The 18,160-nt window shown below is 37.9% G+C and overlaps 1 protein-coding gene across 1 annotated transcript in view; it reads left to right on the forward strand.

The window, feature by feature from the left end:
• AIG1 (androgen induced 1) overlaps positions 1–18,160 on the forward strand; it is a 307,398-nt gene that overhangs the window by 245,542 nt on the left and 43,696 nt on the right. The window lies entirely within an intron of this gene.

Raw genomic sequence — 18,160 nt, forward strand, 5'->3', positions numbered from 1 at the left:
ATCTACCTCTTTACTCTCTGCCATATCCAAAATACACTTTCTTCCAACCCCCAAAATGTCATTTTTTCTTTATTTTTAAATTAATTTATTTAGAATATTTTCCCATGGTTATATGATTCATGATCCCTCCCCCCCCCCCCCTCCCTTCCCCTTCCTGGAGCCGACAAGCAATTCCACTGAGTTATATATGTATCGTTCAGAACCTCTTTCCATGTGATTCATAACTGTAGTAGAGTGATCTTTTAATATCAAATCCCTAATCACATCCCCATAGAACCACGTGATCAATCATATGTTTTTCTTCTGCATTTCTGCCCCACAGTTCTTTCTCTGGAGATGGACAACATTCTTTCTCATAAATTCTTCTGGATTGTCCTGGTTCATTGTATTATTGCTAGTAGAAAAGTCAGTTACATTTGATTGTGCTATGATGTATCAGTCTCTGTATACAATGTTCTCCTGGTTCTTCTCTTTTTGCTCTGCCTCAATTCCTGGAGGTCGTTCCAGTTCACGTAGAATTCCTCCAGTTTCTTTCAGCATAATTCCCCAGACAATGGACACCTCCTCATTTTCCAGTTTTTTGCCACCACAAAGAGCTCAGCTATAAATATTTTTGTACAAGTATTTTTCCTTATTGTCTCTTTGGGGTACAGACCCAGAAGTGCTATGGATGGGTCAAAGAACATGCAGTCTTTTAACGCCCTTTGTGCAAGGTTCCAAATTGCCTTCCATAATGGTTGGACCAATTCACAACTCCACCTGCAGTGCATTGTTGTCCCAATTTTGCCACATCCCCTCAAACATTTATCACTTTCCTTTGCTGCCATATTGGCCAACCTGCTAGGTGTGAGGTACCTCAGAGTTGTTTTAATTTGCATTTCTCTAATTAGGAGGGATTTAGAACATTTTTTCATGTGCTTATTGATAGTTTTGATTTGATCATGTGAAAACTGCCTATACATGGCCCCTGACCATTTGTCAACTGGGGAATGGCTTGATTTTTTACAAATTTGATGTATTTCTTTATATATTTGGGGAATTAAACCTCTATGAGAGAGTTTTGTTATAAAAATTTTCCCAGTTTGTTGCTTTCCTTCTAATTTTTGTTGCATTGATTTGGTTTGTACAAAACCTTTTTAATTTGATATAATGAAAGTCATTCATATTGTATTTTTTAGTGATCTGTCTCTTGGTTGGTCTTACATTTCTTCTTTTCCCATAGATCTGACAGGGATACTATTCTATGTTCATTTTATTTATGATTTTACTCTTTATATTTAAGTCATTTACCCATTTTGAATTTATCTCGGTATAGGGTGTGAAATGTTGACCTAAACCTAATTTTTCTCGTACTGTTTTCCTATTTCCCCAGCAGTTTCTGTCAAATAGCAAGTTCTTGTCCCAAAAGCTGGGATCTTTGGCTTTATCGAACACTAGAATGTCATTGATTTCTAAGAGAATTGGTAAGAATATATGTACCACTACTTTTTCCCTTTTTAAGAATCCCTACCTATCCTTAAAAGTCTTACTCAAAAGACCACCTTCTCTACAAAGCCCCCCCCTTCATCCCTCCTAGCTCGCATAGCACCTTGTTTAGTGTCTGTCTAATGAAATTGATGTGTATTCTTTTATATTATCAATATCTGTGTGTAAGGATGCTTTGGAGATGAATGAATAAGTAGACTATTGGAAAAATACCTCTAATTTATTGTCCTACTGCCTATCTCAGTAGTACACATATCAAAAGCACTTTAAGGCTTCACTCTTTTCTTTATTCATGCAGTGCTTTAAAAAAAATGAATAACTCTTAGAGAGGGAAAAGGAAATGATTGGAAGCAAAAAGGAATTCTAGAGTTTAGGGCTTGAAATTTGATTTATTTACAGATTTAGGCTGTAATCGAAGCCAAGGAAATGCTGTATTAGTATAGTATTGAGGGTAGAAGAGCTGAATTGGTTGCCTTCAATAGTTTATCATATCCTGGTACTTTCTGAGCAAGTGATCCCTGAAGAGCAAAACCCTCCTTTCAGAAGCTTAAATCCATTCAATTAGTAGCTCCTTGGCTATTTTTTCCTTTCTTTGTATCTCCTGAGCTTAGCTAGTGCCTGACACATAATAAGTATTTTTTTAAACCCTTACTTCTGCCTTAGTATATATTCTAAGACACAAGAGTAGCAAGGTCTAGGCATTTGGAGTTAAGTGACTTACCTAGGGTCACATATCTAGGAAGCATCTAAGATAAGATTTGAACCCAGGTCCTCTTGACACCAGGCTTGGTGTTCTATCCACTGTGCTACCTAGTTGTCCTCATAACAAGAATTTTGTTAATGACTTAAATATACTACTGCTTCCCCTGGAAATAAGCATTCGTTAAGTATCTTTGCATCAAAGCACTTTAAGAAATGGAAATATCCCTCAACTAACCCCAAAAGGTAGTAAACTTAAGAATACAAGAGGTAAGGACTAAAGAGTACTAAACTAGAAAGTGTTTGAGTTCACCCAAGAGAATAAAAGATACCTAATTTAGTATCCCCATTAAGTGAGGGTAACTAACCAGGCAGCTCTGTCATTTAACTCTCTGGACTTCAGTTCTCTCTTCTATAAAATAAAGGGATTGGACTAGATGATCTCTGAGATCCCTTCCAACTCGCACTACAGCTATAAAATAGTAGAACAAAATCTATTGAAACCCGTTTTGCCCTCCCTACTTTTACTGCATTAAATTCAAGTTGGCTCATTCTCCTTACACTTCTGGGAAGAGCAAATGGTTAGTTGTGGTCAATTCCTCCCAAATGATTATCTTTCAGAATAAGGGTGAGTTACTGCATCTACTATAACATCCCTTTTAAAAATGGAAGAGTATGACACTTTCAAGGTGCTACTGCTAAAAGGTTTTCAGCAATTACTACTGCCCAGGTTGTTCAGTGAGATAAATAACAGGAGTCAGTCTAGGAATTTGCAAGAGGAAGTGTTTTGATACTATTGCTTAGCAAAAATATTGGTGCAGTCAATCCACTTGTAAATTTAAGCTGCACCATGGGAAAGCAAATGGGCTTACATAATGCAGGCAGCATAGGAAATATTAAAATAAATACATGTTGTTAAAGCAGAGGTGACGTCATTTCCAAGGTATTTTTTCTCCTTAAAATTGCAGACTACTTTGACAGCAATCTTTGAAAGACCAGTGAGAGGTAGGAAGAATTATTTGCCACAGAAAAGATTTTAGCCCTCTACTAGCTCACATCATGTCCTATGTTTCCTGGGCATCAAAGCTACCTGTTTTAACACAGGGATTCTTCAAGATGTAATTCTGAGAGGAGCAGCTAGGGGCTCATTGAATAATAATAGAGGGCCAGACCTGGAGTTCTGGGTTCAAATTTGGCATCAGATACTTCCTAGCCATGTAACCCTGAACAATTCATCTAACCTCAGTTGCCTAGCCCTTACTGCTCCTTTGCTTTGAAACTGATAACTTGGTATCAATTCTAAAACAGAAGATAAATGCTTAAAAAAAAAAAGATGCAAATCTAAGAGGACCATGCATGGGAGAGGGTTAGGGAACCCTCACCCAAAAGCTTTGATAATTTATTTCTCAAAAGAAAGAAGCTTGAAGGATGATCTCCTTGCCACAACCAGATCATTGTTCACATGTGGAATTTAAGAAGTAGTGAATCTTAAGGATGTTTAGGATGACAGATTTTTTACAAAGAATTATAAAGCAAGTCATTATGCATCAACACTAAACCCAAAGTTAAATAATTTTGTCAAATCCAGGTATATATATGACAAGGGCACACTACCAATATAAATCACATGAATAATAAGTAAATGGTATTTCTATAAACAATGTCATAGGCAGTTTTCAAGATACCAGAGAACTATGGCAGTCCTTTCTTCATTTTCCTCTTCCTATTTCTTCTTCTCTAGCTCTTACAACTAACCGAGAACATATGACTAAAATGTACAAGAGAAAATGGAAGGAAAGGGAGGGAGAACAACAGAAATATTTGCCAGGCTTCTGTTAGTCCAGTGGGTCTATTTGGAGAATTGAACCCTAAAGTAGTTTGAAACATTAGGAGCTAAGATGATATATAATTTTATTGTGTAAGCTATAGGGCAATAAAGAAACAAAAGAATAAGAGTAAGATGACAGAAGAGACACAAAGCAGTATCACAAATCAGAATTCTTAGTGTTTTATCAACTAGATTGGAGCAGTAGCTAGAGCACCAGACTTAAGTTAGGAAGTCCTAAGTTCAAATCTAGCCTTGGACATTTACTAAGATACTTAACCACTGTTTGCCTCAGTTTCCTCAACTCTAAAATGGGGATAATAGTGCCTATCTCCACAAATTGTTGTATTGACCAACTGGGATAATATTTGTCAAGCTCTTAGCACAGTGTCTGGCATAGAGTAAGCACAATGTTAATTGTTATTATTATCATTATTATCTGATTTCACTGTGGCTGAAAGCAGCTTCTTGGTTGTCAAGTTTCTCATAGCACTTTATCTCTGTGGCAGTATTCCATTGCACTTACAAGACAGCACAGAATATATTTACACGATGGCAGAGAAACGGGAAAAAGAATCTTTTTCCTAAAAAATACAGCTCAAGTGTCATCTCCTCTATAGACTTTTCTTAATTCACTCAATTGATAATGCTCAACATTTTGAAACTACTTTGTATAACTCTGTACAGTCATTATATTTAGTTAATCTAGACCAGTTCCTTCCTCTATTCTCTTTCTAGTATAAGCTCCCAGTGTTTCTGTTTTGTTGTTATATCCCCAATACCTGGCACATAGTAGGCTCAATACCTGCCTCAATAAATCTTTAAGGTTTAAATTATTTTCCTTTTTCCTTGCCCAGCACTTATTTCATTTTTTTCTGTTAAAATCTTTACCTTCTGTCAGAATCAAGACTGAGTCAAGACTGAGTTTCCACACCACGGTCACAAAGCTAGGAAATGTATGAGGTCAGATTTGAACCTTGGACCTCCTGTCTCCATCCACCCACACACCTAGCCACCCCAATCTATTTCATTTCTGATTTTGACTTACAAGGTTTTATCCTTTATGTCTCTTCTTTTTGCTTCCCATTCTGTATCTGTAAGCTCCTTGAGGGCAGGAGCTGTGTATCTAGCTACTTTTATTTCATCATTGTCCTCCTGATATCCAGCCTGTATTATATGCTAAATAAAAGATGATTTAATTGGATTGAATTCCATCTGCCCTTGTGCAGTTTCCTTAAGGGTCCTAGCACTTTGTACTGCTGCTTCCATAAATCCTGGTTCTTCTCGGTCTCTTTTATTAGGTTCTGGCTGTGTGACATGGGGAAAGATTAAAACCATCAGATTCAGTCAGCCATGTCCTCTGTGGCTTGCTTGTACTCTCAAGCTATTTGATATGGCCCCAGTTACTCCTTATGCTGCTCATACATTTTGATATGACCCAGGTGATGAATTATATGGCTAAATAGTCTCTCTTTGGTAGCCTTTTCTGTTTATTCTCCACATTTTGGTCCCCTTTTCTGGATTTCTTTCTCTTTAGTGTTTTATCTGTGCTTGCCCTTCCCTCTAGATCCCAAAACACAAAGGCAAAAATGTCTCTTTTAAACCTTTGAGTTTTAGGCTTTTTTCCTTTGTTCTTTTTATTCCTTCTTTCTGACTTACAACTAAAATCTGTCCCCTCTAGTCTCTTCCCTTTTATCTCATCATTTTCTTTGTATTTTCCATTAATATTCCAAATAGTTTATTCTTTAACTCATTCTTTCATCACTCCTTTCCCTCCTTATTCTCCTCCTCATTCTTTTTCTCTGAAAAGTGGTCATTTTCTCATATTCCTGTGCAAATGCTTTAACCTTCCCTCCAGAGTCATATTTAAAAATATTCTTTGCCCATTGCCTTGTCCAGAGCTGGTGAAAATAATAATAATAATAACTTTAGTGGATCACTGGGGACCCAAATTATATTTTAAACATCATTTTGCAAGGCTGTCTCAGTAGGTATCTTCAGTGCCCTGTGTGTCCCTTTTCTGATCCCACTGTGAAAACCTGATTGGCAGCTGGTGAAGGGCAGGGAGCTGCTGCCTGGCACTCACAGGAGACCCTGCAGGAGGTGCACAGTGCCATTGTAGAGGAATCGCAGCCAAGCCAGCGCAAGGTGGGGGACCAGATGTCTCCCGATTATGTTCCATTGAAATCCAAACAAAACCCCAGGTTCAGGATCATTTCCCTGGGACTACCCAGTGGGAAACTGGCCCTATTCCAGACTCTCACAACAGCTGGTCACCCCATGCTAAGATGTATGTGCCTTACAGAAAACTTTACCTGGGTGTTATTGATTGGTTTTTGTAAAGCAATCAGACAGCATTGGGCAGACTCAAAGTATATTGCTCTTCACTGAAAATAGAAAAAGGCAGTATATCACTGAACACACTGGCAGTCTGATTAGAGGCTTGGGAGCTGGAAGAAGGATGCATTTTCCCTTTTATTTATGCCACCCATATTAACCTTGAGGCTGAGTACAGACACTTGCAGATTTCCAATTACAAGGCTGTACCCTGTGTTACAAGACTGAGCCCACCCTTGGAAATGAATAGTAATAAACAAGCTTACAAGAAATACCATCAAAAGAAAAATCATGCTTCTGTTCTGAATAACCTCATCCACGTTGAGAACTCTGAGTGTTTTTCCAAAATCTCATTTATTTGTCATCATCCAGATTGTTTGAATTTGTGTCTTTCCACTTTGCTCTTCCAGAGATAATGAAATATGATCCTGGTCAGTTTCATTTTCTGGTTCTCTAGATGAAAAAAAAATCCTCTCAAATCATAGAATTTCAAAGCTGGAAGAGATTTTTATACTCCATTAAAGATCTCTTCCAACCCCTCATTTTAAAAATAAGTAAACTGAGGCTCAAAAAGATAAAAGGACTTCTCCAAGGTCACACAGTAAGTCAGGGGTGGAAGTGGGGCTACAATCCAGGTCAGCTCTTTGTTTTCAGTATGAGTTGTGCTGCGAGAGAAGGTTTTAATTTAAAAATAAAAACAAGCAAGCAAAAATGTCTTGCACTAAAATGAAAGGTCATGAAGTCATTTCTAGTCATATCAAATCTTGGTTAAACACTTATTCTGAACCTAAATCCTGGGCCTGTATTACATGCACTGCCTTTATCACAGGCTGCTCCTGCTGTTCCAATCACCTGATAAGGTCTCTTGGTTGGCAAGCAATCCACAGTCCAGATTCTCAGACCTCACATTGAGATTTTGGAGCCAATCCTCTCCCATTAGAAACAAACAAAATAAATTGTTTCCATTCCCCCCAAAAGAATGCACTAAAGCCTTCTTCTTCTTTAACTTGGATATAATTTAAGTTTGGCAATAAAGATCATCCACCTAGTTCGGTGGAGAAAGATTTCTGAAATAGAGCCCCATAAAGGAGCCCTTTACTCTCCTCGTGACTGTTGTAAATAATTTATGTCAATAGCTTTTGAGTTTGCATTGCTTATTTTTTTTGGTAAATTCATGCCAGAGAATAATCCCACATAACAAATTATTCTTATTAAGAGAAAAGGAAAAAAAAACAATTTGGCAAAACCAACCAAAAACATCATTTGACTTTGATGATGTCTATAATGTCCTATATCTGTCATCCCCATTTCTACAAAGAAGAGCACTTGATGCATTTTCTCATCTATTCTTTGGAGACAAGCATGGTTATTATAAATTATTCAATGTTCAGTTTTGCTTTAGGGGGGTTTATTTTGCTGGATCTGTTTATTTCACTTTGTTATCTGTTCAATAAATATTCCCATGATTCTCTATATCCATCATATTTGTCATTTCTTATAGCACAGCAATATTCCACAAATCATTTAATCATTCCCCAATTAATAGGAGGCATCTTTTTTGTTTCCAATTCATGTCTATCATAAAAATGGATAGAGCGCTGAGCATAGTCAGGAAGACCCAAGTTCAAATTTGGCTTTAGACCCTTAGTAAATGTGCCACTTAATCTCTGTTTGCCTCATTATCTTTAACTGTAAAATGGGGAAAATAATAGCTTCTAACTCATTTCTCCTCTGGCTGCATTTCTTTGGACTTCTCTGATTCTTTCCATCATTCCCCATAAAGTTCATTAATGGTAAAGCCTTATTCATATTCTGTAAGATCCCTTTGGTTTCTACCTCTTTACCATCCTCTACCCATCTTATTAAAAGGTAGAACTATGAACCTCAAACATCTCCATTTAAGGAGGGAACTAGCTTAGAACAGCTCCTCATTTCCTGACCAACTGCCCTACTTTCAGACTTCTCTGACTTTACCTCCCACCATCAGATATCTCCCCCATGATCCCAGAACGGGAGCCTGAAATCAGGAAGAATCGTCTTGAGTTGCAATCCAGCCTCAGTCATGTGTGTGTGTGTGTGTGTGTTTATATATAAATAAATACAAAATAATTTTTGGAAAGAGGCCACTAACAACTGAGGGGGAATCAGGAACATCTATTAAAAAAGTGGTATTTGAACTGAGCTTTGAAGGATTCAGTGAGCAGGAGATGAGGAGAGTTCATTCTAGGCACAGAGGGTAGCTAGAATAAAAGTATAAAGATGGAAGACTGTGTGTTGTATGTATGATTTAGAAAGAAAGCCATTCCAGGAAAAAAGCAGAGTGCAAGAAAGGGAGTGTTATGGGTCCAAAAGATAGTTTGGAACTAAATAGGGAAAGGCTTTGAAAGCCAAACAGATGAATTTACATTTATTTCATAAAGGCAATAGGGAGCCATTGAAGTTTATTGAGAAGGGAAGTGGCTTGGTCAGATGTGTGGCTTTGGGAAAGTCACTTTGGTGGCTCTATGGAGGACAGAGTGGAATGGGGAGAGACTTAAAGCCCAAAGACCAATTTGGAGGCTATGATGAGGGCCTGAAATGAGGTACCTAAAGTGGTAGTCAAGTGAATAGAAAGGAAAGGATGAATGTGAGCATTATTGTAAAGGCAGAAATGGTAAGATTTGACAGATAATTTTAGTAAGGAAGAATAAGAAGTCAAAGATAACACTGAGGTTATGAATCTAGGTAAATAGAAGGTTGGTGGTCCCCTTGACAGAAATAGCGAAGTTTGAATGAGGGATGAATTTTAAGGAAAAGATAATTGGTTGGATATTTTAAAGGTAGGAACCATATATTATTATTTTTTTATCCAGTAAGCATTAATTGAGCATCTATTATGTAAAAGCACATACAAGGCACTGAGGATACAAGGGAAAAATCTAAATTAATCCCACTCTATAGGAATTTCATTCTACTAAAGATATATAGCCAATTTATACCTGCTTACAAGAGCCAGTTGTTAAATTTTCAATATGAGCATTTACCACTTTAGAAATAAGCAAATGCTACACCAAAAAAGGATTAATTATTGTTGTTGATCCAGACTTTAGTGATGTAGAAAATAATGATGCAAATTAACTTAAAAGTGTATTTTTTACTTTTTAAATGAAGAGTAATTTGTTAAATGTTTACCACCACACACCTGGATACAACATATATATAAAAATATACAAGAAATGTTTGATAAATGAGAATGTGCTAACAATCAGGGGGCCAAGGAAAGAATTCCTGGAGCAGGTGGCATGTAAGTGGAGACTTGAAGGAAACTAGGGTTCTTCAAGGTATAAGTAGAGCATTTCAGGTCTAGAGGATGTACAAAGGCATGGAAATATGAGATGAAATGTCAAGTTCGCAGGACAACAATTGGGTCAGTTTGGCTGGAATGTGCCCTAAGTAGGTGAAAGGGGGTAATGCACAACAAGCCTGGAATGGTAGGCTAAAACCATAGTGTCAGGGGCTCAGTCTTTTTATTGTTACTACTTAATAAATATCGAATGAGTGGATGACTGCTAGATTGGCTAGCATATTATATTTGACATTTTTAAAAGACTTGAATTCAAATCTTGCCTCTAAAAGTGCTCATTGAGATAATGGTCAGTTTATCTAACTTATCTGTGCTTTGTCATCTACAAAATGGGAATAATCATGCCTCGCTGGATAGGGTGCTGGGCCCAGAGTCAGGAAAATTCATCTTCCTGAGTTCAAATCCAGCTTCAGACACTTATTAGTTGTGTGACCCTGGGCAAATCACTTAACCCAGTTTGCCTCAGTTTTCTCATATGTAAAATGGATTGTAGAAGGAAATGGCAAACTACTCCAGTATATTTGCCAAAACAAGCCCCAACAAGATCAGGAAGAGTTGGACATGGCTGAAAAACAACTAAACATTTGCCTCTCACATTTGTTCTGAGGATAAAACTAGCTTATATATGTAAAGCATCTTACAAACTTTGAAGAATTATAAAAATGGCACTTTGTGTTAATGATGGATGAAAGGACAAAATTACCCTACTGGATTAGCTCCATGGTCAGTGTTCTATCTCTGGCAATAATACGAATAAAGGTATGTGGTAAGTGTATATTTATCTGAATTGTCATCAGCCTCAAAGATTAAGGTTCAAATAACCTAGTATCTCCCAAAAGGCTGCTATGGATCCATCATCCAAGAATTTATGGCACAGCCTTTCTTGAATCTATTTATTTAGCCTTTGCCATTTCTTGGGGTAATATGTTCCATATTATACTGTTTATTTGGGGGGGAGTGTTGCACTTGGATAATATATTCCAAAAGTATTCTTCCCACTGTGGAAAAGAGTATTTCCTTTATTTGTGCTAACCTTCGCTCTTTAAGGTATCAAATGATAGTGCCCCAAATTCTACAACTCTTAGATGAGCTATTGATCGTATTCATACCTTTTGTGATTTTCTACACTTTGATCATTCCTGTTCCACTCTTCCTCCTTCAACTAGCTGATACTTGAGGCTGAGGTCATTATTGCTTTCTTTGGATCTGAAGTGAAGACAAGGGTTTCCATCAGCCTTATTCCTTTTTGGATTGCTTTCAGGCACCAAGATATTTTGTCCTTGGGACAAGTGCCGGGGTAGTAAACAATCTCAGTGGCAGGGTACTTAGACTATTGCATGGCATACTTTTGTTGTTTTTCAGTCGTTTTAAGTCATGACCCCATTTGGAGTTTTCTTGGCAGAGATCCTAAAGTGGTTTGCTATTGCCTTTTCCAACTCATTTTACAGATGAGAAGACGAGGCAAACGGGATTGAGTGACTTGCCCAGGGTCCTACAGTACTTGGCACATAGTAGATGTTTACTATCTACTTGCCTGACTGACTAAATAAATATAGACGGTGACTATTCCTGCTCGGTTTTCTCATTTCTGTTTTTAGCATTTCATTCTCTTGCTAATCTCAGACAGAAGCACTGCAGTGCTTCAGACTTTGAAACAGACGATTTAGATCATACCCAGAGGTTCTAGGTGCCAGGCACTGAACTAACAGCTTTCAGGTAAGGCCACCACTTCCTGGATGCTAGAAGCCATCACAAGCAATGACCGTGAAGTTGTGGTTGTCATTGAAATTCATGACCCTGGGAAAATTATAGTGAGGAAAAGGAGGGATAGGCGTACTGATTATTATATTTTATATGTAACATTTTGAAAGTGCATGGCCCAATTGTGGAAATTTGTAAATGAAGATACCAAACACATTACAGATAATAATCCATGAAGACACATAGATAACTAGTAACAACAACAACAAAACCCCACTGGATTAGCATTTAAGAGACCTGAATTTTTGTCCTGGTACTGTCACCGACATATTATGAGTGGAACCATTTTTAGTAACCTTTAAAATGAGAACATTGATAAATATGCCCTACCTTCTTCATAAAGAAGTATATAGTTGATTTACCCTTAGGAAATGGAAGTTCATAAATATGCATTTTGCTATAAAATAAACCTCATATACACTTTATAATTAGATTTTTATCTTAATTCAAGACTGTTAGGTAAGACCTGATCCATAGTTGGACTATGATAAATATCATCATTTATGACAAACATTAAGAACATTAATGGGATGGGAGCTGGCAAAAAATTTGACTTTTATTTCAAATCTTTTGTTATCTTTTAGTACTTAATACTATCAGGTCCTAATCTCTATTTAAAAAAAAAAACACTTTTATACAGAACTATAATATATAATGACACGTGATTTGACCTTGGTTTTTAAATTTTTTATATTCAGCTGCCTGGTAGACAATTTTATAAATATTAATCTGTTATTAATTGGCATAAAATATACTATAATAACCCTGGCTCTCTAACACTACAATATCATATACAGTTGTTATGTTATACTTAAATCTGATTGTGGCCTTTCCCTGCTCACATACCCTCAGTGGCTTTGTAGTTCCCTAAATACCAGTTCCTCTACTTTGTAGGCTTATTGCACATTGGTCCTCTTTAGACTGATCTCCTTTACTGAATTTCAGCATTCTCTCTTTCACCTCTTCTATGAAATCTTGTATGAAAAAGCCCTAGAATTCAGTGCCTCTTAAGATCCCTAGATTCATTCAAAACTCAGATTCTGTATCCCCTACTATGGGAACTTTTTTTCTAAACTCTGTAGTGATTAGGGCTCTCTCTCTCTCTCCCTCCTTAAAGGATGAGGTTATTGATTACATGTTGTACCTCCAGTAGAATGTAAACTCTTTGAAGTTTTTTTTTATTTTATCTTTGATTTCCAGCACCTATCCTGTCTTGCAGAGAGTAGGTGCTTATTGAGTTTTTTATCATATTGTATTTTGATTATGTTAAGAAGATTCAGTCACAAAAATGAAAATCTCTTTAAACCAGAATTTTCATGAGTCATTATTGAAGGGACACAAATTATACTTTGATCTTGAATGACAACTTTCTAGATTAATTACTCAAGGCAATTGTGGCTCCCTAGATCCCCTTTTCAAACATGTTGCCCCCCCTTTTCTGGGAAAGGTTGTTTTTTCTGAATTTCTGAGCCAGGAAAAGGGACAGTTGGTGCCTTAATCCTTAAGACCAAAGACTGGAGAAAATGGATGTGGCAGGCAGTTCATCTATATATGCCTTACTCATTTGACCAAAGAATTGAGGCGCTATAAAAAGATAACCAGCTTTAAAAGACATGCTGTAGTGGCTATGCTTTAGTTAATGAGAAATTCTGTAACATTTCAAGGGGAGTGGGATTATCAGCCAGGCCTGACTACACATTGCATTGCCAAGACTTTATAGCCCCCAAAGCCAGGATAAGTATGCAGATCTTAAGCAGTCAACTACTCTTCTCAGGCTAATGCATCTCCATAAAATACCAGCACCAGCAAATTCACACCCCCTGGGAATGGAGAGGGACGGACACTGCTAACTGAGTTCCTTTAATTGTCTGCATTCTAGTCCCAGGTCCTACAGCCCCAGCTAGCTCTGGTGGTAACTCAAGTCTATGCCACAGCACTGACATTATTTTTTTTTAAACAATGTGCTGACCCACAGAGAAGGGGACCACAGATTGACAAGCTCAGAGTGACCTTTGACATCATGCCTATTGATTTTATAGATGAGGAGAATGGAGCCCATGGAGTCACAGCCAAGGACACACTGTTAGTGGCCAAGCCAGGACTAGGGCACTGGAAGACCTAGGTTGGCATCCCAGCCTCATCATTGACTGTCTTGGCTGGATCTTTTCACTCTGGGGCTCAGTTTGCTTATCTGTTTAGTGAAAGAGACAGATTAAATGACCTTCAAGGTGTCTTCCAGCCCTGAATCTGTAGTCTTAGGATCCTGTGAAGGAGCAGAATGATGTAGTGGATGGAGAGCTCACCCCAGATAGGGGAAGACCTGGCTTCAGTCACCTCTTCTACATACTGTTGGGGAAGGGGGAATGAATTACCAGCCCACTCTGTGCCAAGCACTGTGCTGAGTAAATGCTTTATCAATATCTCATTTAATTTGATCCTCACAACATCTTTGAGAGGGAAGTGCTATTATTATGATTAGTATCTTCATTTTACAGTTGGTGAAAATGAGACAGACAGATTCAGTGACTTGCCTAGAGTCAAACAGCAAGGAAGTGTCTGAGGCTGGATTTGAACTTAGATCTTCCTGACTCCGAGCTCCATGCTTAGGGCCACGGGCAGTTCTCCAAAAATATAAATTCCAGAGAAGGTGTCCACCTGCCTTAGTAGAGGAAATGTCCTAATTCAGAAGTTCTCTTTGCTAATAAATCACAAGTTCTGCAATCCTACGAACCCTGATCCCCTGACTCCCCACTTGGTTTTGGGGGGAATACCTGGAGCGAATGACAGTCTAGGAGTCAAAGGCCACCATGTTGATGTAGCTATAAAAAGAGGAAAATGAACCCTGCTGAGCATGTTGTCAGAGGATGGGGTCCAAATGAAGAGCTGGCATCTTAATCCTAATCAAGTCAAAAGTTGGAACAGGTAGCAAGGGAGGGAGCTTTCAAAGGCCAGAAGAAAGAAAAGAGCAGACAGGCATCATCATGAGCTTTGGTGTAAGCTACTGGCTCTCTAGAATAAAGAGAAATGCCCTTCAGTTAGAGCAAGATGGACCTCTCTAGTAGGACAAATGGTGGCTACCCAGCATTCCCCCTGCACAATAGGCAGGATAAGCTCTCCCCAACCTGGCCCGCCATCCGTGCACTCTGCTCATGAATATGCCATTTTATCTTTTGTGCCATGGAAGAAGGAGCAGGGCTCTGAGCTACCAGAAGCCAAGATCTGAGACCTTTGAGCTTGAAAGTCAGCTTCTCCCCCGACATTCTCTGTGACCTCTGGGAGGATGCTTGACTCCTCCGTGGTTTAGTGACTTCATCCCACCTGCCTCACAGAATCGGCTGCGAAGAACAGCAAAGTCGCAACTGCTTAATAAGTGTTTAATAAAGTGTCTCCTCAAATGCTTTTAATCAAAAGAAGACTGACTAACAAGGATGCCTTGAAGGTTAAAACCGAACTGGCTCCTGTTCCAAACATGTGCATTTGAGGGAGTGTATATATGTGCATGCACTGCTAATGGGATGCCATTTGTAAGGAGTATGGCAGCCTCTTGAGACCCCCATGGTTATCTGCTTTCCATTAAACTCAGAGCATTCAAAAGTCCTCTGTTCTAATCCTAATCAACTTGGAAGCCACCGAGCTCAGGCATGAGGCTGTCAAACATGAGTGGTTGCAGATGTCAATGCATGGATGGCAATCATCCAGGAAGATCAAGGCTTAGTCACTGAAAAATACATGCCAGGACTTCTCAGCTTCATAGCATCCTCACACCCCAGAAAGGAAGTGTGTCATGACAGTAAATCAATAACTTCTTGGAGACAATTCGTTTCTGAAATATTCTTGATTAATTACGCCAGGGCATGTTCGTTCAGCAACATGACTTTGCTCTAGCATTAACCTAATGCTTTTTGCATGAAGCAGCATTAGAACCAACTCCCATAAGTCAAATTGGACGTTGCAAATCAGCCTTTGAAGGATCGAGTTATAGATTTTATAATGCCTCCATGTCAACCATAATTGCCTTTATTGCTGCTTGTAGACTTTCGCTGATCAATCAGAATAACATTTATTCTAACATAAACAATGGTAAATTAAAACCACATGAAATCATCGCCTTTGTTAGATAAGTAGGGCATCTTCAGACTCCCTATGGCATCCATACACTACCATCGAGGAGCGTGATGAGATGATGTAGCCATGCAGTAAGGTGCTTTCCTGATAACTTTAACTTCAGAAAGGTATGCCTGCTGTACATTTTATAAAGGTGCCATTTAGGCTGATTTTCCAAGTACTATGTAGAACTGAGGAAACACCTTTGATTCTGATTATCTACCCTGCCTTTTTGGAATCCCAAAGAGACATATTCTAAGCAGAGTTACAATTTTTTCTTTGAATATGTGATTTTAACAAGTCTATTGGATTTCTAAATGAGATTATACTATGTTTAAGGACTTCCTTCCTTCCTTCCTTCATTTAACTCCAATATTATGGTAGAAGGGAGTGAGAAAATATGATTCCTTCAATAGGAATATTAAGTTTTGCTGAAATGCATCTACAGTGGATCTATGCATCACACAACAGATATGTTTCTGAAAAGAACATAAATGCAATTTTGGTGGTCAAATCTTGTTTTCTCATTAATTAACATAATTTTTGAGATGCTTCAACATCAATTTTCTTTGCCTCTTACCTCCATCTTCATTTCTAGTCAGTGAAGATTACCCTTACAAAATAGTACTTCTTGTCACACCTTCTTTAGTAAGGCACTGGGCCTGTGAGTTCTTTGGTATGGATTCTCCGAACAGACTTAGGAATCATAAATCATCTTTGCATGACCATCCTACAAGACTCTTGTCTATATCCTCTTACAAATCCTCCACAGGAGGGATTCATTCATGTCCCACTTGGCTGTACTGCTTTCAGCTTCATCATGCTCCAGGAAAAGCTTCAAAGTAGAAGATCACTTCAGAAGTACCTTTTGTCCTTGAGGCACCTCCCTCTGATTGGATAGTTCCTCTCAGAACCTCCAGTGAAGGAGGACACACAGGCCAGCCATATAGAAAAACTGAGCCAAACAGAGAGACAGACCTAGAGTCACACAGCTAGTAAGCACCAAAATTTAGATTTGAACTCGGTTCTTTCTCACTCAACATTGAAAATAGAAAAATAAGGAAAAGAAATAATTTGGGGAAAACATTGAAAAGAGGCATTAGCCAGCATTGTTGCACAATAGTATCCTAAATACTTTACAACCCCATCCCATTATAAACAAAACACTGTAAAAATCATTCAGCCAGTCACCTACTTATATTATTAATGATATTATTCCTATAGAGGTAGCTGCCCTCTATACTATTGTCACCTAAAAGCATGTTTTCAGGAACTAGTAAACAACTTCCTTCTTCCTCTTTCTTCATTGCTTTTCTTTTATCTTGGGTTGTTTTTGTACCCATCTTGATTATTAAATCAACCTTCCAAGAGCTGTTGTAGATAACATCTTTTTGCCACAGAATTATAGTTAGCAACATGTATAAAACGCTGGAGCTAGATCAGAAATTGGGAGTTTCGCCACTTAATTCTAGCGCTTTTCCCTCTGTTAAGTATTTCCTATTTATCCTGGAAATACTTTGCCTTGTATATATTGTTTGTGTGTTTTATCCCCCTGTGTAAGCTTCTTGAGGTCAGGGATTGCCTTTTGTCTCTTTTTGGATCCCTAGTTCTTAGCACAGTGCCTGATGCATAGTGGGATCTTAATAAATATTGATTGATTAATTGATTGATTGATAGTCACATGCAACTGAAGCAAATAACTTAGCCTCCTTCAGTTTTCTTATCTGTAAAAGGGAAGATAGCAATACTTACATAATATCTCACAAAGTTACTGTGTGAATCAAATTCAGTATTGTATATAAATTACTCTGCAGCCCTAAGGCATTCTATAAATGTCACCTTTTATTTTATTTCTATTTGTTATTTTTATTTTGTTATTTTCACCAACATGGAGAGTTATTCACTTCTAAGTCAGTTTAGAAAGTGCATCTCTTTGTGTTTTTATTGCCCATGAGAAATGTTCATAGTCTATGTACATGTTCCTGGAATACGTATTTATCTTACAAAAACCAGCAGCAAAAAATGTCTTGATGATCTCAGAAGAATTCCATAATCAAAGTAAAACCAATATCAGGCCTCAAGGTACCATACTCCTTACCAAGTACATAAGGAGAAAAGGAGAAAGCTGCATCTGATTTATAAAGAAATCAGAAAATATTTCATTTATTAATATGAGATTTCCGGTGTTAAGCAAAAAGCAGAAATAAGAGTATCTCCACAGTGAGGGGGAAAGCCCCTTCTGAACTTATAAAGTAGATTGTTTCATCCATTCAAAGAGTTAAATAAGGACCTTTACTGGTTGTAGTTAGGCTTCCAGCCTTAGTCTCCATGGTTTTCCAGAAACCCACAGCAGAATGTCTTCATTGAGCTAGCAGAGTGCTAGTTGCCATCTCTAAGAGGAGAAGCACCAGTGACCCAAAATTTACATCGAGGTTGTTCCCACTGTAGAGATCTACTCTACTTACATGATAATCCTTTAGCCCAAATTTTTGGTGACTCATGTCAAATTTTTGATATCATTAATTCGTTGTCAAATTATCCTTACTAACTATGAAACACAGTAGCTCCCCTCTTGGAACTTACAGATTGGAAGCTATGTGTTGTAG

Source organism: Monodelphis domestica, chromosome 2 (assembly GCF_027887165.1).
Source record: "Monodelphis domestica isolate mMonDom1 chromosome 2, mMonDom1.pri, whole genome shotgun sequence".
Lineage (NCBI taxonomy): Eukaryota > Metazoa > Chordata > Mammalia > Didelphimorphia > Didelphidae > Monodelphis > Monodelphis domestica.